Source organism: Vombatus ursinus, unplaced genomic scaffold, assembly GCF_900497805.2.
Source record: "Vombatus ursinus unplaced genomic scaffold, bare-nosed wombat genome assembly UNPS02014798.1, whole genome shotgun sequence".
Lineage (NCBI taxonomy): Eukaryota > Metazoa > Chordata > Mammalia > Diprotodontia > Vombatidae > Vombatus > Vombatus ursinus.
In genome coordinates this window covers 18,698,960-18,721,837 of record NW_020954576.1, presented here as the reverse complement: position 1 = coordinate 18,721,837, position 22,878 = coordinate 18,698,960, and positions in this window count along the sequence as shown.

Below are 22,878 nucleotides of genomic sequence, written 5' to 3'. Positions count from 1 at the left end.
GGAGGAGAGAATGAAGCTGATGACTTTGTGCAGCTCTACTTAAGTCCAATTCATTTGAAAGTCAAGACATCACCCTCATGATGTCATTGATCCTCTTTGAGAACAAAGGAACAACTTTTCCCCACACATCATGATTCATTGGTACTAGAAGAGAATTGGTATACTACTCCTTGTTCCCCACTGACACTTTGAGACTCTCTCTTTATCACCAACACTCAGCAATTTCTTCTTTGAAGTCTATTTTTTTAAAAAAAATATTTTCCCCAAATACACATAAAAATAATTTTTAAACATTTTTTAAAGTTTTGAGTTCCAAATTCTATCTCTTTCTCCCTTCCCTGCCCACTTCCTGAGATGGTAAGCAATCTGATATGGGTTATACATGTGCAATCATATAAAACATTTCCATATTAGTCATTTTGTACAAGAAGACTCACAAAAAAAGAATGAAAGAAAGAAAAAGAAAGTGAAAAAAGCATGTTTCAGTCTATTAAGGCAATCAATATGAATTCTTTCCCTGAAGGCAGATAGCATGCTTTATCGTGAGTCCTTTGGGATTGTCTTGGATCATTGTATTGCTGAAAATAGCTAAGTGTCATAGTTCATCATACAATATTGCTGTTACCACATGCAATGTTCTGGTTTGGCTCATTTCACTTTGTATCATTTCATGTAAGTCTTTCTGAAGCTTATTCAACCAACATTTTCTACACAATCAACATCATGGTGGATTTCGCATATTGGCCCCCAGGTCGTTCTTCCTTTTTTTTTTTTTTTTAACCAGAGAGTTCAGATCTTGACTCACTAGCTTATTTTTATTCCGACTCTTTCCCATCGGCAGTGATGCTTCTTCAAAATTCCTAACCTTGAAGTATCTCATGACTTTCACTACACCTCAGTCACACATAGGGTTGGATCTCACCACAAATCACAAGTGTTTTGTGTTTTTTATTACAAAATCTGGCACTGGTCTGTCTGATCATAATATTTCAAGCATTCCATTTCTTTTTATGCCTCACACCTCCTAAAACTATCCCTCTGTCTTATCTAGACCTCTAATCTCTTTTATCCTCAATACTTTCTCAAGCCACTGATCATGCTCTGACTTCATTTTCCCTTTTGTAATCTTGACTCTACAGTTAGCCATTCCAACTTTACATTGTTGTTTATTCTTAACTTCCTTGCCCCCTTGTCCTATTTGCCGCTCATCTCTTGCCAGACTTCAACTTTCTATGCTGCTCACCATTTACCTCTTCTTTCTCCTTTCCTTTCTCCTGCTGAATGGAGCTGGAGGAAGACACCCAACCATGCTGATTATTATAAACTTCAAATTAATATCATCCAACTTCAACTGAACCCTCACTGCAACAATTCAGGTTTTTTATTTCTTCCTAATTGATTCCCTATCTCATTCCCCACAAAAGCTATTCCAAACCTCTTCCCTCTTTAAACTTCCATACTTCCACCTCTCTCTTTCTGCTGACATTGCCTTTTATGTTATTGATAAAATTGAGATAATTCAGTGTGAGCTCCTTCTTCTCCCATTCTCCTCATCTCAAAACCCCTTGACATTACCCTCCATTCTTGCCTCATTTTCCCCAGTCTCTGACAATGAGATTGGCCTTTTCTTTGCCAAGGTTAATCCCTATACACGTGTGCTTGAGCATACCCATACATCATCTCCAGAAGATTTTAATGGCAATCACTCCCCTCCCCCAAATCTTTGTTCTCTCCCTTTCTACTGGTTCCTTCCCTACTGCCTTCAGTTTTGTCCATCTCTCCTTTAGCATTAAAAAAACTTCATTAAATCCAACCATCTCCTCAAGTCATCATCCTAGATCATTCTTTCCTTTTTCCAGTCAAACATCTAGAAAAATCTATCTCTACTCACTACATTTACTTTTTTTCCTCTCATTCACTCCTGTTTTTTTTTTTCAGTCTGGCTTCTGACTTTATTGCTGAACTGAAAGTGTTCCCTCCAATGATCTCTTAATTAACATGGTTTTTTTTTCTCAGTCATCTTCCTTCTCCATCAGTTGCTTTTGACATTGATGACTGTCTCCCCTTCTGGCTTCTCTATCCTCTCTAGTTTTTTGTAACACTAATTTCTCCTAATTCTCCTCTTATATGATCTCTCTAGTCACTTTTCAGCTTCTTTATTAGGTCCCCTGTGTTATTCCCCAAAGTTCTGCCCAAACCTTCTTCTCTTTCTTCACTCTCAGCAAACATCATCAGCATCTATGGGTTTAACTATCATCTCAATGCATATGACCTTAAATTTATGTATAAAGCTCTCATCTCTTCAGTCTCTTTATCTGTGTAAAAAGGATGATGATAATTGCCCTACATACTTATTGTGAGGAGAATACTTTACAAACACTAACGCAGATAAATCTTAGTAGTTATTATTATCTGCAGTTATAGAATTCTAAGCAGGAGGGAAATGGTTATGAGAGAGATTGGAAGTGAGGTAGGGTTTCCTTCTCAATTCCTAGAAATCAAACCAGCAGGTAGACACTGTCTACTCACGAGGCCAGCCAGCTTTGTTGATGATCTTCTATTACCTGACCATGCTTAATAATTAACACAACTGGATATATTTACCACTCATTATTCAAAAGGAGTTCAGAGAGCATTAATCAAATTTTTATTGCAACAGAATTGTTTTGGGAATCAGACCCTCCTTGTTTTTTCTCCCCTGATTAGATGCGTTACTTAATGAGGTTTCTTATTATTTATTTTCTAGTGCAAAGCTGGGCTTAAACTATAGGGGAATTAGATTCTCTCCTGGCTGTACCATTTAGTAGTATGGTAGTAGTAGTGCAGTGACCTTAGCCAAGTTACTTACACTCACTGAGTCTCAGTTTCTCTAAAACGGGGACAATAATATCTGCTGTGTTTATCTCATAGGATTGTTGTGAAGATTAAAGGACACTTTAAACTATAGGGTGCTATAGAAATAAACGTAAGGTATATTATTTTGTCCCAGGATCTCAGCTTTATCTTAGGTGGGCACTGGGAGAAAGTATACATACATATACATACACACACACACACACACACACAAGTCTAGATGGAAGGAAAAGTTATATAAAATACTGGACAGTACCTCACAGGCATCCGATGAAATTTTGTTTCTAGAGTATTTGACTTTGTTTATTCTGCAGACATTTCTTCTACCATGAGAGAAAGATGTTGTTTAGATTCAGAGCACACCCTCAGGGACAGATATGGCATGTGCCAGACAGGTCAAAGCACCTTAAATACTAACTGTTCTCAGACTCTTGTGTATTCTGAGCCCAGGAGTCCCAGGAATATTAGTGTCCCCTTAAACTCCGGTTTCATTGTTTTAAAGGAATTTCTAGTGAATTCTACAACGCACATGAGCACCAGTCAATGAGCATTTATTAAGCACTTACTAAGTGCACTCTGCTAAGCCCTGGGGATACAAAGAAAAAGCAAAAACCATTCTTATCTGCAAGGACTTTGCATTCTAGTCAGGGAGATTATATATATATTTATGTATATTTATTTATTGGAGTAGGGAGGGAAGAGACAGGGAGATCCCTTTAGAAGCTATTGTACTAGTTCAGGTGAGAGGTGGTAAGAGCCTGAGCTAATGTTGTGTTACGGAGTAAAGAAAAAATGGATCAATGTGAGAGATGTAGGAAAAAGAAATTACAAGATTTGGCAATTGGTTGGATATATGGTAACATCAAGTTTATAAACCTGGGTGATTGGAAAGATGGTGGTTTCCTTGACAAAAATAGAAAAGCTGGGAAGAGGAAAGGGTTTTGGAGAGAAGACAAAGAGTCTGTTTGGACACATTTAGTTTAAGATGCCTATAGGACATCCAACTTGAGGTATCTGAATGGCAGTTGGTGAAGCTCAGGAGAGAGTAGCAATGCTAGATTTTAGATCTGGGAATCACCTATATAGAAATGATAATTGAATCCATGGGAGATGATAAGATCATTGAGTGAGAGAATAAGGAGAGAAAAGAGAAGAGGGCCTAGGGCAGAGCCTGGGAAACACCTAAAATTAGTCTATGATGGGATGAAAATCTAGCCCAAGAGGCTGAGATGAAATGGTCAACAGGTAGGAGGAAAATAAAGACAGGAGCTATGAAAGCACAGAGGAGAGAATAGTCAGAAGAAAAAGATGGCCAACAGTGTCAAGAGTTCAAGAAGGATAAGACTTAAAGAAGAAGTGATTAGATTTGGTAATTAAGAGATCATTAAGATTTCCATTTCCAGTGGCATTAGGGTAAGAGAATCCATGTTAGAGGTAGATGCTGCCCCAGAGAGAAGAGTAGAACTAGCCCTTATTCCAGAAGCTATTCTAGTGAGAGCAGCAGCTAAATTGCAAATACCACATCAAAGAACCATGGATCTTCAGAGCTACGAGCAATCTTATAGCTTATCTCTTCTTATCCTTTCCCTTCACAGATGAGGAAACTGAGGCCTAAGAATAAATGAATAAACATTTGATACCTGCTATGTACCAAGCAATAAATATGCAGATCTAAAAAGTGATACAGTCCCAGACTTCAAGGACCTTACATTCTCATAAAGGGAGAAAATACATCTAGAAAACGGTAGCCAAGGAAGAGAGCTTTTCTATGGGCAATTGCAGGAATGGCAAGTATGAGGCATAGAATCCTATGAGCACAGAGTCATAAAACAGTCAGTCATCATATAGTAATATGAATTTGATTACTCTAGGGAGTAGGATGAATTGCGAGATGTCCTAAAATATCTGGGGTGGATGGATCAAGAACATGATCAGGGATCAGCTGGATATAGTCAATGAGATGTTTGTATCTACTCATTTACCAGTCAAGGTCAGTTCCAAGGCTGATTTCCAGGATGTTAAATCATTCATGGAGGGAAGCCTGGTCTCTGGCCTGGAAGACAATACTATACTAAGGGATAGCAGAGGTGGGGATGGGGCAAAAGAGCACATAGCTAGGTATCTGGGGTGAATGAAATTAAAGCACAGTTTCAGACTGCATATATATATATATATATATACACATACACACACACACACACATACACACACACAGTGTATACATATGTGCATATATACATGTATGTATTTATAGGTGTATATATATGTATATGTATAGTCCATATCCTAGAGATATGAAGTGATTGCTTTCAGATCACACAGTTCACCTTTTTTGCAGAGCTAAGACTAAAACCTAGATTTTCTGGCCATCAGTTCAGCATTATTTCCCCCATATTCTGAAGAAAGAGACAAGGAAGACCCTGCAAATCATTGAAATTTCTAGATTAAAACATGGCTTAATAGACCATGAATGATACTCTCTTTATCCATCTCCTTTCTTTGGCCCCAGCTGCCCTGCTTGATGACACCAGAATAGCTGAATAAATGGATTTATTCCACTGAATTGACTAATTAAAAAAACTAAACTGAATCAACAACGTTCACTTCTTTTAGTGTCCCTTCCTTCCCCACCTTTTTTTTCTTCCTATTTTGCTAAGTCAATATGGTGGCATCTGCCTCCAGTATCCTCAGGGCACTGTGGGAGTTGAATGCTGCCCCATGGTCCTCAGTGATCCCCTGGGAAGCATTGGGTGTTAGCTGTATCCACACTGGACATTATGGCTTTCAAAAACAGAGCTCTGAGCAGCTGTCACTTTGAATGATGCGATAATTGGTGATCATAGTGATGATGATAACACTATAATCATGCTTTGTACTTCCTCTTTCATCCGGTAATCTCAAAGTGATTTCTCTTTACCTGAAATGGTGTGTCATTTATAATGAAACAAAAACGTCAGATGTTGAGCTGTGGAGCCCTAAGCAGCAAAATGATGCAAAAACATCCTGTTTGCTTCATCATTTCTAGCAGAGAGAACTTCCTATTTTTCATCATATTATAAGCGGAAACCCCTAGGAGGTCTGAGGCTGGTAGGAGGAAAGGGGAATCAAACCTTTTGGTCTTAGAGATCAGATGCTTTCATTTCTATCACAGTGCCAGGGCAGGATCCATCTCTTGTTCAGTCATGCCCAACTCTTCGTGACCCTGTGGACCATAGCACACCAGGCCCTTCATTGATCTTTACAGCATCAGACTTTCCTTTTGTCACCAGACACATTCACAGCTGAGCTTCTGTTTGGTTTTGGCCCAGCTGCTTCAGTGTTTCTGGAACTACCTGTAGTTGTCCTCCACTCTTCCCCAGTAAAGTGTTGGACACCTTCCAACCTGAGGAGCTTATCTTCTGATGTCATACATAGCTCTTAGCATTTGAATATTGTCCATGGGGTTTTCTTGGCAAAGATACTGGACAAGTTTGCCATTTCCTTCTCTAGTGGATCACCTTTCATCAGAACTCTCCACTAATGGCAAAGCTCATAGTTTCATTGAGTTCTGCAAGTCCCCATGTCATGACAAGGCAGTGATGTAGGAGGGGATCCAATAGTAGCCCATTACTGATGATTGACAGGTTGCTCACTAGAATCATTATTCACCAAATCATAGAATCTCAGAGTTTCAAGGGAATTAGCTAGTGCAACCTGTTCTACATCATCACCAACAATTGGTCATTAAGCAATTGCTTTAATATTGTCAGTGAGGGGGAACCCCCCACCCAAGATAGCCTGTCCCACTTATGCATGATTCTAATTTTTAGAAAGAGTTTCTTTAAAACAAGCTAAATTTTTCCTCTTTGTAACTTCTAATCGTTTCTAGTTCTGCCCCTGGGGCTAAGAACAAATCTTAGCACAGTGCCTGGTACATAGTAGGTGCTCAATAAATGCTTGCTAACTGAGTGTTCTGCAGATACTCAAATACTTGAAGAAAACTACCAGATGTGTAAACCTCCCCCCACCCCACCCCAAGTCTTCTCTTCTTCAGGGTGAAAAAAAAACCTCAAGTTCCTCCACTAATCTCATGTGGTGAGGCGCTGTCCCCCACATATAGCATGGGAATGTCATTGTGTGGCTTGAGGGGAGGCAGAATAGACATCTCTAGCCTCTTTTCTCTCCACTCTTCTCCAAGACAGACTTTAATTCCTCTGAGATGTATAAAGTAAATTGAACACCAAGGGAAACCTCTAGCCCAGTACTAATATGCGGATCTATTAAAAAAAGGACTTCTACATAATGAAAATAAAATCTCTAGCAATAATTTTAAAAATATGACACACAAATTGTCTTGAAAAGAGGATGGCAATGGATTACCCTCTCCTGGGCTCAGTTAATCCTACCTTGACATGAGGCTGTGTGGATTCTTAGCAGGAAAAAAGAGACTTTGCTGCTTCACTATCTGCCAGAAGAAAACTTTCTATCCTCTCTCCATAGAGAAGTTGAAGACTCAGTTTGCTCAGCAGCAAGAGAGCCAGGTCAGGGAAAGGCAAAGCAATGATCCTCTGCTCAATTTAAAAGAAAGAGAACAAGGTCAAGACCTAGAACAAGGTCTTGAATCTTCTGCTGGTCAACTCGGGTCACATGGTTGTAGTCATGTTTCTTCTTGCTAGGATCTTAGACTGTTCCTCAGCTCTTATCTGGAGTAGGTAGGTAGAGGAAGAATATTTTATCTGTACTTGAAGACAGGAAGATTCGGTTATAATCCTGTCTCCAAAATTAATTGCTGTGTGATCACAGATTAAGTCACTCCATCTCTCTGAGACTCATTTTCTTTACGTGGTACCCATCTAACATTGCTGTTGTGAAGCACTAATGAGTTGGCATATGGAATGTGCTTTGCAAACTTTAAAATATTATGTATATATTAGAATATGTTAGTTATTATTATTGTCAAATTCAGTTCACATCAAAGGCATCTGATGAATTAATCAGTAAGCATTTATTATGTGTCTGCTGTGTGCCATGAAATGCAGCTAAAGAGAAATCCCACCTGTCCTCAAACTGGGATTTTTTTTGGGGACCACTACTTCCTGAGACTTATTTTCCTGGCTGATGTGAGGTAAATTCAGGTTACTTCATACTTTATACCTCCCTCCAATTCCTTGTTATAGCAGCCTACAATATCATGACCAAGCTCATAAGTTCCTAAAATATTAACAGAATAAATCCACCCTTCGGAATCCTAGTCTAGTCCTCTTTCCATTGGATCATACTGCCCTGGGAGATCACTTCTGGAGATGTGAAAAGAATTTAGCGTCTTCACCTTTCTCTTCCTGTTTCTTCAGGGTTCCATGGGGGTAAACTCTACAAGTTCTAGGCATGGAGACCTAGTATTTATTTGCATTTTGCACAGGGCCTGGAACAATTAGCATTTTGATAAATGTGCAGCCTTATTTCTGTCTGACTAGTGTTTTTCTGCAATTGCCCTTATGGCACCTTTTCCAAATGCCTGCTCTGCTCTGTGGTTGCTCCCTTGAGATATTCCTCATCCTTAATTACATTGGTAAAAGCTCTTGGAAGTGGTCTCAGCAGCTGCTCCCATAAGTAATGGCACTTCTAAGTGATGGCTCCTATGGATAGAGACTCTTGGATACTCCCAGCAGCAATTTCTTATTTTGGGTCCTTAGGGTCCCTTAGTGGCCAGACAGCTCAATGTTATATTCCCTTTACCTTGTCTACAGAGCAGCTCATAGTATAGTCCCCCCTGAGTGGTCTAGAGACAGATGGTAGCCATCTCTAGGGTTGGGCTGATGGGGAGGGGAAGAGAAGAAAAAAAAGGAAAAAGAAAGAAAAATAAATTGACATGGTAACTTTATTATATTTAAAAGGAAAAGCAAGTTGTGTATAATAGATTTGAAGTTTCATGTGCAATTATCTTTTTATTACTGTATTATGGCAATGCTTGTTTTATTCCACAAATTGAAAATAAAATAAAATTTAAAAATAAATAACAAAATAAAATAAAATAAATTAGAAAAGATCTGTTCCAAATGTCCTAGAGTTATTCTAGAGGAAAACAACAGATATTTATTAACTGTTAATTATATATATTCATCATCATTATTAAGAACCTACACTGTGCTAGGTATTGAGGTAGTTACACAATTTAGGTAATACATGAGACCTGTCCTTTCAGAGTTTAGTCTAATAGGGAAGCATGTCTATGTGATACTTTGCTGTCTTCTCTCCCATGTGGTATTCTAAGGTACCATACAACTTTTTGATTCCATATGCTCAAATTGAACACCATACTCCCAAAACCACCCCTTTCTCTCCAGGTCATTTCAGGATAGAGAACATTACTTTTTTCTACCAGTGTTTGAACTCATGTGTCTAGGGGACTGGATTTCTCTTCATATTTCTCTCCCTGGGTCACAGGGTAGCTATCATTCCCCAATGGAGATACGCAATCTCAACTCCGATCATAATTGTGCTTTATAAATAATTTTGGACAGTAATGATGCTGTCATAGTGGAAATAGTACTATTTTTGAAATTAGGGGATGCGAGTTAAAATTGACTCTACTACTGGTAGCTATGTGATTCTGCGTAAGTCACAACTTCTCTGGGCTTTAATTTTATAATTAGGAAAATGAGTGGACTAGAATAGATGAACTCTAAGATCAGTTCTCATTCTAGATCCTATGATCCTTATTGACTGAGATGTGGGGCACTTGCATGGCCCACAATTGTCTGTGATGAAAAGTATATTGTAATCTTTGACACCTCTGCCTCAGGATTAAGCAGTTGGCTTAAAGAAAAAGCTATCTTATTAACTCTTTGCCCAAGTCCTTCTGTCTGGCCCCATATTATAGAATGGAACTTTGGGAAGCTTCCATATTCCATCTAGCCAAAGGCCAACTCATGATTATTGGTCACTAGAAGACACTGTCCTGGGTCTATTTCTCTCTCATGTTGGGTGATGCTTCTTTCTACCCCTGCATTCCAAAAGAGGCATTCACTGTCTCAGAAGTGGGCTTTTATGTGAAGATGTTTCTTAGGAGTGTACTTAAGAACATATCACCCCCCCCGAATATAGTAGTTGCCTGGTGCACAATGCTTTGATGGCCCATGCAACTGGACTATTTTGTTGTTGTCTCTTTGGGATTACCAAAACATAGGATAGTGTAGAGAATTTCCACAGAGATTTTCTGAATTCCCATGATGTCAGGCCAACAGGGGAAATTTTTCAGGAGTGGAAAGTCAGTACTCCTCTTTTCTCACTTCTTCAAAGAGTAAAAATGTATAGGTAACCTTTATAGGTATACATCCAAGTAACTGGGAGTAGCTAAGTGGCACAATAGATAGATTGCCAGGCCTGGAGCCCAGAAGACTTATCTTCCTGGAGTCCAGAAGCCTCAGACACTTACCAGCTTTGTGATCCTGGGCAAGTCACTTAACATTCTTTGCCTCAGTTCCTCATCTGTAAAATGAACTAGAGAAGGAAATGGCAAACCACTCCAGTACCTTTGCCAAGAAAATCCCAAATGGGGTCACAAAGGGTCAGACACAACTGAAACAACTAAACAGCAACAGCAGCCCAAGTAATTCCCTCACATCTGTAAGGTAGACAGTATCAGCATTACCTGTATTTTATAGATGGGGAAAGTGAGGCTTAGAGAAGATAAAGATATTGCTCCAGGTCACATAGAAAATGATTGAGTTGGGACTTGAATCTAAATCCAGTACCCTTTGGATGAAAATATTAGTGGATCATGGGCTTTAAAAAAAGACTTTTTATTTTATCTTACTGTACTCACGAGCTTTCTTCTTATGCCTCTGGGAAGTTTGTGTGGGATCTTTGCTCAGTGCTCAATGGACGTGTCATTTTCTTTCAGCATTGTAAGCTTACCCTCAGCCAGTGCTTCACTCTGGGTTTGCAGGCTGAAGGGGCCTTCCGTAAGGACATCTGCACCCCCACTGTCGCAGTGCCTTAGGCAAAGAGAGGCAGGCACCGTGGCAGATAAAACAGTCCCATTGCTTCAATCCAAAAGCTTAACTAGCACTTTCCAAAGGTAATGCATGTCATTTCAGTCCCCTGGGGATGGAGAAGAAAGAGAGGTCAGTTCTTTGGGAATCAGAATCAGCTTGTTGCCATTGATGAGAGGCATCTCAAGGTTCTGCCACACACCAATGGGGGAAGTTTCTCATTTGCTTGGGATGGAAATCAGCAATAATCTTTGCATGATCTGAAGCTGTGTTAAAATTCATGCTAAGAAATCAGCATACATATTAGGAACTTGCTAGCTCTTTTCGTCTCAGCGGAGAGGGCACGACAGTAATAAAAACAGGTGCAGGACTGTAATGAACTTGTCCCGCTGCTCTGGAATTGCAGCATTCACTTGCCTCTAAAACTGCAGGTTTAAATACAACATCTGAAAGGCACACAAAGACTCCGAGAAATTACATCAGAGAGGCCAATGCTTTGGCACCTCAGGTGGGGGTATACGTGAGCTTTTTTCCTTTCTGTCATTAATGTCTCTGCATCCTAACTGCATTCAACTTAACTGCATTCCCCTTCCCCTGTCCTGGAAAACAATAGGGATAAAAACAGGGATTTTTGATTTTTGAGATGTGGGCATTTAAGATGAAAAGCAAGGTTTCCAGAAGGGAAAAAAAACTGTTATTGGAAAATGCAGAAATCTGGGTGTTTGGATTTCTGTTTGATTAGTTACTGTGCTAGCATGCCTTACCATAGCCACTACTAGCCATTGTACTTTAAGATGGCTAAGCCCTGGCCGGTATGTGAATTCTCTGGGGGCCCTTCAGTGACTCCCCATTGCCATCTGAATGAATGAATGAATAAAGCATTTATTGAACACTTACTGAATAGAAAAGTAGGACAATCCTTGCTCTCAAAGAGATCGAATTCTAACAGGGGATAAAACACACAATACAAGGCAACTGGATGAGTAGCAGATAGAGAGCTAGGCCTGGAGTCAGACAGATCTTAGTTCAGATTTAGCTTCTGAAACTTACTGTTCTGTGTGACCCTGGGCAAGTCACTTAACTCCTGTCTGCCTCAGTTTCCTCCACTTAAAATGGGGAATAATAATAGCACCCAGCTCAAAGGGATATTGTGAGGATCAAATGAGATAATATTTCTAAAAAGCATTTAGCAAAGTGCCTAGCGCATAGCAGGTACCATATAAATACTTATTCTCTCTTCTACTCCTCCACATGTGGAAGATTCCAGCTTTAAGCTATATGGAAAAATGCCATGATGATTGGGCTATCTTGGCAAAGCAGATGTTAATGCCTCTTCTTTAATGTCATTCCCACTGACAAAATCTTATCAATTTCTGATATTGAACCATTTGACAGGGTCAAGGACCTTGGTGGCTAAATTATGTATAAGCTCCTGCCTCTGGCATTAAAATATTCTGCAGTCTGGCTCCAACCTCTCTATTTGGCCTGGGCTCTTACTACTTCCCATTGCGTACTTGGATTCCAGCCAAACTCAACTACTCTGTGCCCCCCTTCCCCCATTCTTGTATTCTTGTTCTGTCTTCTCCCAGTACAATGCTTTTGCTCATGTCATAATGGTAGAATGGACTTTTCCTTCAGTGCCCACTTTAGCTGCTATGTCCTTGATGAAGTTTTTGCTGACGATCCCCGTGGGAATCTGATCATGAGTGAAATGTGGTGAGAGACTGAGGACAGAGAAATACATTCTCATTACTAGGAGGCCCAGGAGATAGTGATGTCTCTCTGAGATCTCTTAGAGTACTTAACATGGAATCTTTGCCTTCTTCCTCCCTCTCATTGAATTATCATTTGTTTACTTGTTCTTCCTGCATTAGATTGCAAGATTTCCAAGATAAAGCCTTTTTCTGTATGTATCTTTATATTCCCAATAGCCAATTGTATGCCTTGCACATATGGATAAGATATGTGATAATAAAGAGAATGCTCTGGAAAGGAGACTCATTTTACCAATATAGGCCAACATTTTCTCTGCAAGTTAGAGTCTTAGAGAGTTGCCTAGACTATTAAATGGTCAAGTGACTTGCCAACTATCACCTATTAGATGACAGAGGCGGGACTGGAACCCAGGTCATCTTGGCTTTGAGGCCAACTGTCTATTTGCTATACTAGGCTATCTATCTTGCATACAGTAGGTCCTTAATAAATGTTTGCTGATGGAATAAAATTCTTTGGGGAAAAGATTTATCCTGAAATATCAATTTGAACTTGTAGCTTCTACCCTTCTAGGCTATGGAATGAGTGATCCAGAAAGGGATCCCATGGATCTTTCTTTGGAACTCTGGCACCAGCCCTTGACCCTGTACCTATCCTTTAATATGTTCCTAAAGACAGTGTGTCAGATAAAAAAAAAAAAGGAAAATATTTACAGCATCCCTTTTTTGTGGTGGCAAAGAATTGGACATTAAGGGGAATGCCTATTAATTGGAGAATGGCTGAACAAGTTGTGGTATATGATTGTGATGGAATACTATTGTGCTAAGAAATGATGAGCAGAATGCTTTCAGAAAAACCTCAAAAGGCTTACATGAATTGATGCAAAGTGAAATGAGAACAACCAGGAGAACATTGTACACGGTAACAGCAACATTGTATGATGATCAAGTGTGAATGACTTAGCTATTTTCAGCAATACAATGATCCAAGATGATTCCAAAGGACTTATGATGAAAAATGCTCTCCATCTCCAGATAAAGAACTGATAGAGACCGAATACCTATCAAAGCATACTGTCTTTTTTTACTCCATTTTTCTTATTGTTGTTGGGTTTTTCTTTGGTCTACATTTTCTTTTACAATATTACTAACATGGAAATATGTTTTTCATGACTACACATGTATAACCTATATAAAATTGTTTGTCTTCTCAATGACGTGGCATGGGTGGGAAGGGAGAAAGGGAGAGAATTTGGAACTCAAAATAAAAAAAAATGAATGTTAAAAATAGTTTTTACATGTAATTGGAAAAATGTTAAATACTAATAACATTGTATCACAGAGCTCTGTGACTGGCTTAGCTCCCTTGCTTATATCCACGTACTCATGAGGTTAGGATTTCAATCCCCATGAGTGCCAGTTAGCTTTTCTCTGTTTCACTGTTATAAATTGCACTCCTAGTCCTTGCCCAAGTGTTTATTGAAAATTTGTTGGTTCTAGAGAGGCAACACAATGTAATGAATGGAGCATTGGACTTGAAGTCAGGAAGGCTTAGATTTAAATCCTTCCTCACATTTACTTGCTATGTGAACTTGGATCGGTTACATAAACCTCAGTTTCCTCTATTATAAAATGAAGATAGTATCACCTGCCCCATGTGCTATCCCTCTTGTGAGGGAGCTTGTGAGAATAAAATGAGGTGACTTGTGTAAAGTTCTGTGTAAACACAGGCTATTATCCAGCACTTGGCACATGGTAGACACTTTATAAGTGCTTATCTATTGAATGATGGGTCACAAGGCAAATGTGAGAGAATGGGGATAGAACAATGCAGATCCATCACTATGAATAAAAGAACAATGGAAAGTGGCCAGCTCTGCTTCTGGTGGGTCTATCCTATTTCCTCCATATTAGAAAGATTTAACATCATCAGGTTGTGGGATGGTCAATATAAAATCATTTTACTCGTCTCGGCATCTTCTGGTAAGTGGGTCTTTGGCACATGAAAGACATATATAGCAGGCAGAGGAGAAACAACAGAAACCAGATTAGCTGCCTGGGTTGCTGGAGACTGAATTCTGTGCAAAACAAACTGCAACTCCTACCCTTCCATAATGGTTTAGTCCAATGATCTGCTTTGAAATGGGTAGAGACATTATTCAAGGTAGATGAGCTCTGGTAGAAGAGTCTCTGGGGACTCTCTGTTAAGGAGGATAAAGAAATAACCTACATCAGCTCAAGCAACAATGTAGAAATGACTCCTGGCAAATTTTTCAGTATAGACCCTCAGGATCATCAGCTTGAATTCTTTACTTGGAGGGCCATCTTAAAGAAGCTCACTTCAAACCCTGCAGTCATTTTCACTGGCTATCATAGCATTGGAGCTATCTAATGTTAATTATAAATTCTAAAATGTTCCAAGATTGGAGGAAAGGAACACTAATCGTCATCCTCCTTTTTCCTATAATGGCCCTAATCTACATTCATTGATAGTCTGGTGCAAGACAGATGGAACATTCGAAATGGCAGTGAACCTTTTAAAAGTCACTGCATGCACTTTGGCACAGATGCTGAGGATCTCTGTTGAGCCCACACTGAAGAAAGAATCATTGTGCAGATTTAATTATCTGTCAAACTCCCAGGAAGTGCATCTTCACAATCAATGTGGAGTCTTTTTTTTTTTTTTCAAAACAAGGAATAGGGGTGGTTGGAAGGAGTCTTGCTTGGGCAGCCTGCCAGGACTCTAAGTCTGGAAACAAGTCTTCAGCTTACAGTGGACATAAAGTGCAGAGATAATCATTTAAGACCAGTGCTGAGGTAGAGTAATTTAAGAACAGGATACCTCAGTAATGCTCTGCTGCCCAGAAGGAGAGATGGGCATCATGGGAGTATTGAACGAAAGTACAAGCAGGGTATTTTCCTTTCATAAAAATGCTGTTGATGAGTGGACACTAGTGTGTGAGATTCAGTGGGGCCAAATGACATCTAGAGCCCCTCCCTGTGTCCTTACATCAGTTGTCCAGCCATGCAAACCCAAAGAACCTTAAACAATAAGATGGCTATGAGTGTTGGTATATTTTGTTGTGTGCGCACCCTAATTGTGCAAGCACACACACACACACACACACACACACACACACACACACACACACACATATATTTCCCCGGCCACCTTTAAGGACAGGTTCTTATAAGGCAGGGATGCTGTAGATGCCCTATGAATAAAAGGTCACAGGGCTGCAGCCTGGGAGAGAGAATCACCTTGGAGGTGAAATAAACCTTTGAGGTTCATTTTTTATAAAAAATAAACTTTCCCTTGCTTCTGTAAACAAAGTTCAGGTCCCCAGTATTACTACATTAAGACCATCCAACAGAAGCATCTTTATTTTCCCTGTTCTACTCCTCACAACCTCTCAAAACCTTTACGTAACCTGTCTTCTTTCGCTCCAATTTAAGGGAATGAGGATAACCTCTTTGTCAAGGATAACCCCTTTATTCATATCTTTGATCCCCTCACCTTCTATACCCTATGGAAACTTGGCCTGCCAACCATTCCTAGCTCTGTCAGCATTAATGTCTTCCTGTCTTCTAAGGAATCTTCTAAGATTTCCTCAGATGCCTACAAATATGCTCTTCTCCCTTATCCTCAAAAAGCCTTCACTCAACACTGCCATTCCCTCAACCTATTATCTTCTATCTCTCTTCCCTTTCACCACTTCACTTCTAGATAAGGGTAGTCTTAGTCTACGTCGGCTGCCTTTGCTTCCTCATGCCTGACTCTTTAACCCCTTGCAATCTGACTTCCATCTCCACCACTCTACTGAAAATATTCTCACAAAAGATGTCGATGATTTTTTTAAAAAAAATTGTTATCGCTATCTTTTGTTTTTCTGTTACTTTCATTTCTCTCTCTCTCTCTCTTTCCCCCCTTTCCCCTGCACAGAAAGCCATCTCCTATAACAAAGAATAAGAAAGAATGGGAAGAAAAAAGATCTCAACAAAACTAGATGAAGAATTATTAAAGTCTGACATCATTATCATCGTCGTCATTATCATCGCTAACATTTCTATTACTCTTACTATGTACCAGATACTTTAAAGCACTGTGCTAAGCACTTTACAAATATCACCTCATTCGATCTTCACAATAACTCAGTGAGGCAGGTGCTATTATTATCCTCGTTTTAACAAATGAGGAAACTGAGACTAACAGAGGGGAAGTCATTTGCTCGAGGTCACACAGTAAGTAAATATCTGAGGCTAGATTTGAACTTGGGTCTTCCTTACTTCAGGCCCAGCACTCTTTCCCCTGTTCCACCATGCAGAGTTCCTCAGATAAAGTCCCCTACCTCCGAAAAGAAGGTTGGGAGGTATGTTTCCTCATCTTTCCTTCAGGAGAAAGCTTGGTCATTTAAATCACATGATGTCCAGTTTTGTTCTTTTTTGTTCTTTCTCTTTACACGGTGGGAGCCATTGTGTTTTCTGTGTTCCTGGCTCTGCTTGCTTCATTTTGTATCAGTTCATTTCAGTTTTCCCATGCTTCTCTCTATATTTATCAGAAATTATAATAATAGGCAAAAATAAACTAGCTAATATTTTATGCTTCTTTAAGGTTTGCCAAGTACAGTATACATGTTATCTCATTTGTTCCTTACAATGACTTGGTGAGGTGGGTGCTATTATTTTTATTTTTTTTGTCAGTTGGGGTTAAGTGACTTGCCCAGGGTCATACAGTTAGCAAGTGTCTAAAGCCTGATTTGAACTCAGGTCCTCCTGACTCCAGAGCCAGTACTCTATCTACGGCATCACCTCACTGCCCTGGTGGGTGCTATTATCACCTCAATTTTACAAATGAGGAGACTGAGACTGAGAGAGGTTAAGTGACTTGCCCGTGGTCACTTAGCTTGTAAGTGTCTGAGGCTGAACTTACTCCAAGTCCGGCACTCTATTCACTATGCCACTTCACTGCAATCTTTCATTACATTCATATACCACAATTTGTTGAACTGTTCCTCAATTGATAAGTATTTCCTTTGTTTCCAGATCTTTGCTACTATAGATGATTCCTTGATCTGTATATTCAGCTCTAATATCTCTTCTGAGCTCCAATCCTAGATCACCAACAGCCTATTGGAAATCTTGAGTTGATCTCAAACTCAATGTCCAAAATAGAACTCACTATCTTTTCCCCTAAAATCACTCCTCTTCTCACATTTCCTATTACTATTGAGGACATATCCTTCTAGTCACCCAGTCTTATAACCTCATTGTTATCTTTGATTCTTCACTCAAACTTACCCCACACATCCAGTCTATTATCAGACACTGCCATTTCTACCTCACCATTTCTCTCTGATATGTCCTTTTCTAGCCACTCACACAACATCTCTTCTCACCTGTATCACTATAACAGCCTCTCAATACATCTTTTCCCCTCACATCTCGCACTGTGCTAATCCATCCTTCACTCAGCTACCAAAGTGATTTTCCTAAAGCACAAATCTAACCATATCACTGAGTACTCAACAAATTACAGTGGCTCCAGAATACCTCCAAAATCACCTATAAATCTTTTGTTTGGTATTTAAATCCTTTATATCTGATCCCTTCCAACCATTCTAGTTATCTTAGACTTGTCTCCCTGTCAAGTACTCTATGATCTAGATTTTATGATCTGCTGTATCTGTTTTTCTTCACATAGCACATGCCATCTCCCAACTTTGCGCATCTGTTCCAGTTGTCTCTCATGCCTGAAGCACTCTACCCTCTCAACTCTGACTCCTAGCTTCCTTGGCTTCATTCAATACTCCAATCCCACTTTCTATGGAAGACTTTTACTGGTTCCCCATACCTTCCTCCTCCAACAAGTGCCTTCCCTCTAGGATTACTTTCCCCTTAAAAATGAGAGCTATTTGAGGGAAGGGATTACATTTTTTTCTTTGTATCCCCAACACTTAGCATACTACCTGGTACATAGTAAGAACTTTTGTTGCTGTTGTTGTTCAGGCATTTTGGAAGTGTCTGATCCTTTGTGACCTCATTTTGGGTTTCCTTAGCAAAGATACTGGAGTGGTTTGCCATTTCCTTCTCTAGCTTATTTTACAAAAGAGGAAATTGAGGCAAAGAGGGTTAAGTGACTCACCCAGGGTCACACAGCTAGTAAAGTCTGAGGCACGTTTTGAACTCAGGTCTTCCTGACTCTGGCCTAGTGATCTATCCACTGATCTGTCCCCGGTAAGTACTTAATAAATGTTTATTGAGTGCATTATTAACTGCTAGAGGAAGGAGGGGGCAATTTGAAGGAGTTTGGACCTGTATATACGGGAGCTAAGGTCAGTGAAAGCTAGGGCAACATCAGAATAGTATTTCAGTGTTATATTGCCACAAAACCAGATTAATTTATACTAATATAGGATAGATATTTTGAAATCTAGGTTTCATTCTCAGATTTTTCTATCATTTAGACATGTGATTTTAAGCAGATCACTTAATATCTCTGGCCTCAGTTTCCTCATCTGAAATATGGAGATAATACCTACTCTAATTACTTTAATGGATTATGATGCTCAATTGGAGCATAAATATGAAAGGGCTTTTTGAGAAAAAAGTTAGATTTGACATGTGAACATATGGTATTAATCTATTCCTTGCAAACTTTCCATGAACTTTGGCTGAATAGGTTACATCACAAAAGTTGATGTGACCCTGATCAGAAAATGGAGAGGCTAATCAAAGCTTCTGTGTTGATCAATATTGTGAATGGGCTTGTTAGTGGTTGTCGCAACTAGCTTGGGAGAAATAGGGAGACCCAGACAGGCTCAAACAGACAAACAAGTAAACCTCTCCTCCCCCTAAAAGTACTTTCTTCTTATGTAGCACAGCTGGCTAATTTTTGGGGATGTGCAGAATAATAAGAAAGGGATGGAATTTAAAGACAGAGGATCTGGATTTGAATCATTCTGCGTATGCAATTTATTATCCGTGTATGACCTTGGGGAAAATAATTTAGCCTTTCTGGGTCCTAGTTTTCTCATCTGTGGTGCTTAGCACAGTGCTTTTCCTAAATGCTAGTTGACTTACTGTAAGCCTCAAACATTGCCTTGATTGCTAGCAGATCTTCTCCCACCCACCCCAATTTTTAGATAATTCTTTTCTGTGACTGATAGTGCCTATGAAAAATTTATGCATAGCCAGAGAACATAGGTGGAGGTGCTGGTATAATACAGGATTACATATTCTGTTGTATTGAAGGCTTTTGTCTCCTCCACAATGACTTCCTCAGTTTTGGTTGTGTTAGTACTGGGGCTGTGGTGAAGTACCTAAGAGTCCCCTAATGACAGTTTTTGCAAGAGAGGATGAAGGGGATCTCCAAGAGAGAAGGAAGGGAAGGAAAGAGGAAAGGTGGGAGGAAGAGCTTAAGAAGATCTTAAGGGCCATAGTCAGGACTGAAAAGACATAGAATAAATAGCAAATCTTTCAATTAATTGTGTGTCCCCGGTTGTTGTAGATGCTCTCCATTGGGATGCTGCCTTGACCTTTTCAAGTTCATGAGTCCTGAAATCTCTCACATTCTAGAAATTACGGTGCTACCCATTCAAATCCCCATTTCTCAATAGCTATTTTTCTTGAAAAATAAAATGCTTTTTGGAGAGCTTTAAATCTTTTTATTACTATCTTTTACTTTTAACATCACCTTTATGCTTCAATGTATCTCTTTCTCCTCCTCTACTCAGAAACAGAATAAAGAATAAAAAAGAAAGAGGAAACAAAACCTAGTCAACATGTCGGTCAAGTCCAACAATATATGCAGCTTTACACACCAAAAGTCCCCCACCTCTGCAAAGAAGGGAGGGAACTATATTCTCATTTCTATTTTTCAGGGCTAAGCTAGACATTTCAAAAATTTTTATTGAGATGAGCAGGTGGACATTATAAAAACCTGGAAAGACTTATTTGAACTGATGCTGAGTGAAGTGAGCAGAACCAGGAGAACCTTGTACGCAGTAACAGCCACATTTTGTGATGACTGACTTTGATAAACTTAGCTCTTCTCAGCTATGCAAGGATCTAAGACAACTCCAAAAGACTCATGATGGACAATACTATCCACATCCAGAGAAAGAGCTATAGAGTCTGAATGCAGATCAAAGCATACTATTTACTCTCTTTTTGTTGTTGTTGTTTCGTTTCTTTTTTCTTGTGGTTCCGTCCATTAGTTCTAATTCTTCTTTACATCACAACTAATGTGAAAACATGTTTAATGTGAATGTATAAGTAGAGCCTATATCACATGGTATGCTTGTATGCTTTGAGGAGGGGAGGAGGAGAAGGGGGTAAAAGTTAAAACTCAAAATCTTATGGAAATGAATGTTGAAAACAAAGAATAAATCAATTAATTAAATTTTTTTCATTGGCATTATTGTAGTTGTGCATTGTTTTCCTGGTTCTGCTTACTTTGCCAGTGTTCATATAGGGATGGGAACACTGATGAGGAACCTTCCCTCATTAGTCAGAAATGCCACCTTCCATCCATCCCCTCTTCTGCTTTATTGTAGCTTTCATATTTAATGTTATGTGGCACAGTAATATTCCATTATCTTCATGTACCACAATTTGTTCAGCTATTCCCTAATCTATGGGTGTCTGATACTTCCCCCCCCATCCCTCCAACCCAGTGTTTTGCTTCTATGAAAAGTATTAAATAACTAATTTTCTAAATGGTTTGGGGTAGTGAGAAGGCACCATACTTATAATCAAGAAAGGCCTAGGTTTGAATCTTGTCACTTACAAACTATGTGACCAAAGAGAAGCCACTTAATTTCTCTGTTTCTCAGTTGCTTCTCCTGAACAACAGAGCTAATAATAGCTGTAGCACTTACCTCCCGGGATTGTTGCAAGGCTCAAATGAGACAATGTATATAAAGTGCTTTGCAAACCTTAAAATGCTATATAAATGTCAGTTACAATAATTATTAGTATAAAGAGGCCTCTAGTGAATAGAGGCCTGTCCCTATAGACAGGAAGACCTGGTTCAGATTCAGCTTCTGAGGGTGTGTGTGTGTGTGTGTGTGTGTGTGTGTGTGTGTGTGTGTGTGTGTGTGTGTGACCTTGGGTGAGCCACAACTCTCTGAGTCTATAAATCACTCATGAGTTACACTGTGCAGAGATGGAATGAGTTTCCATAATGGGAGTTCCCCATGCTGATGAAATCACAGGTTTGGACCTAAATTACTACCAAGGTGCTTTGCTGATCAAAGTCCAATGAGGAAATGGAAATGCTGCTGAGCTATGTCCTCCAATCATTGAATTCATAAATCACCAGGAAAGTGCAAGAGAATTGCATTTTGTCCAAATTACAGAACTCTATATTTGAATTGTCTCTCATTAGTCAGAAATGCCACCTTCCATTTATCCCTTCCTCTCAGATCTGAATAAGAGTATGACCCTCCTCACACAGATGCAGTTCAGTGAAGGTAACTTCTTGATATACCTGTTGTTCTTGAGTTGTGTCCAACTCTTTGTGACCCTATGGACCATAGCATGACAATACTGTCCATGGGGTTTTCTTGGCAAAGACTCCAGAGTGGTATGCCATTTCTTTCTCCATTGGATTAAGGGAAACAGAAGTTAAGTGACTTGCCCAGGGTCATACAGCTGAGGTCAAATTTTAACTCAGGTCTTCCTAACTCTAGGCCCAGCACTCTCTCTATTGAGCCTCCTAGCTGCCTCCATCTAGAATACAGCAATTCTGCACTCAAGTACTGAGGGTACTGATCTCCAATAGGATATTGTGGAGGGCTTGGCTCTGGTCCTATTCTTTTTTTTTCTTTTGTGAAAAACATGGGGGTCTTGGCAGAAGAGGAGAGAGAATAGATATGCCCCCTATGCACACTTTCCTCCTGCATCTCCTTCTCAGTCTGATCACAGAGTAAATGTGACTTAGAGGATGGAGACACTAAGAATCAGAGTAATTTTGAAGTCCTGCGATCTGTATGGAGACAACACTTCTTGGAATCCCAAAACCTCATGGGAGGAGGGAACTCAGAAGAAAGAACTTCCTAGGTACCATAATCCAGCTGATGCCTAGTCAAGGATCCCCCCTATATCATACCCTAATGAGTGTTCATCTAGCCTCTACTTGAAGGCCTCCAATGTGGGGGAGCCTAAGACACACTGAAGCAACCCATTCTACTTTTCAATGGTGCTAATTGTTAGGAGCGCAAGTAGGTAGTACAGTGGATAGAGTGCCAGGCCCAGAGTCAGAAACACTCCTCCTCCTGAGTTCAAAAATGGCCTCAGGCACTTACTAGCTGTGGGACCCTAGGCAAGTTATTTAACCC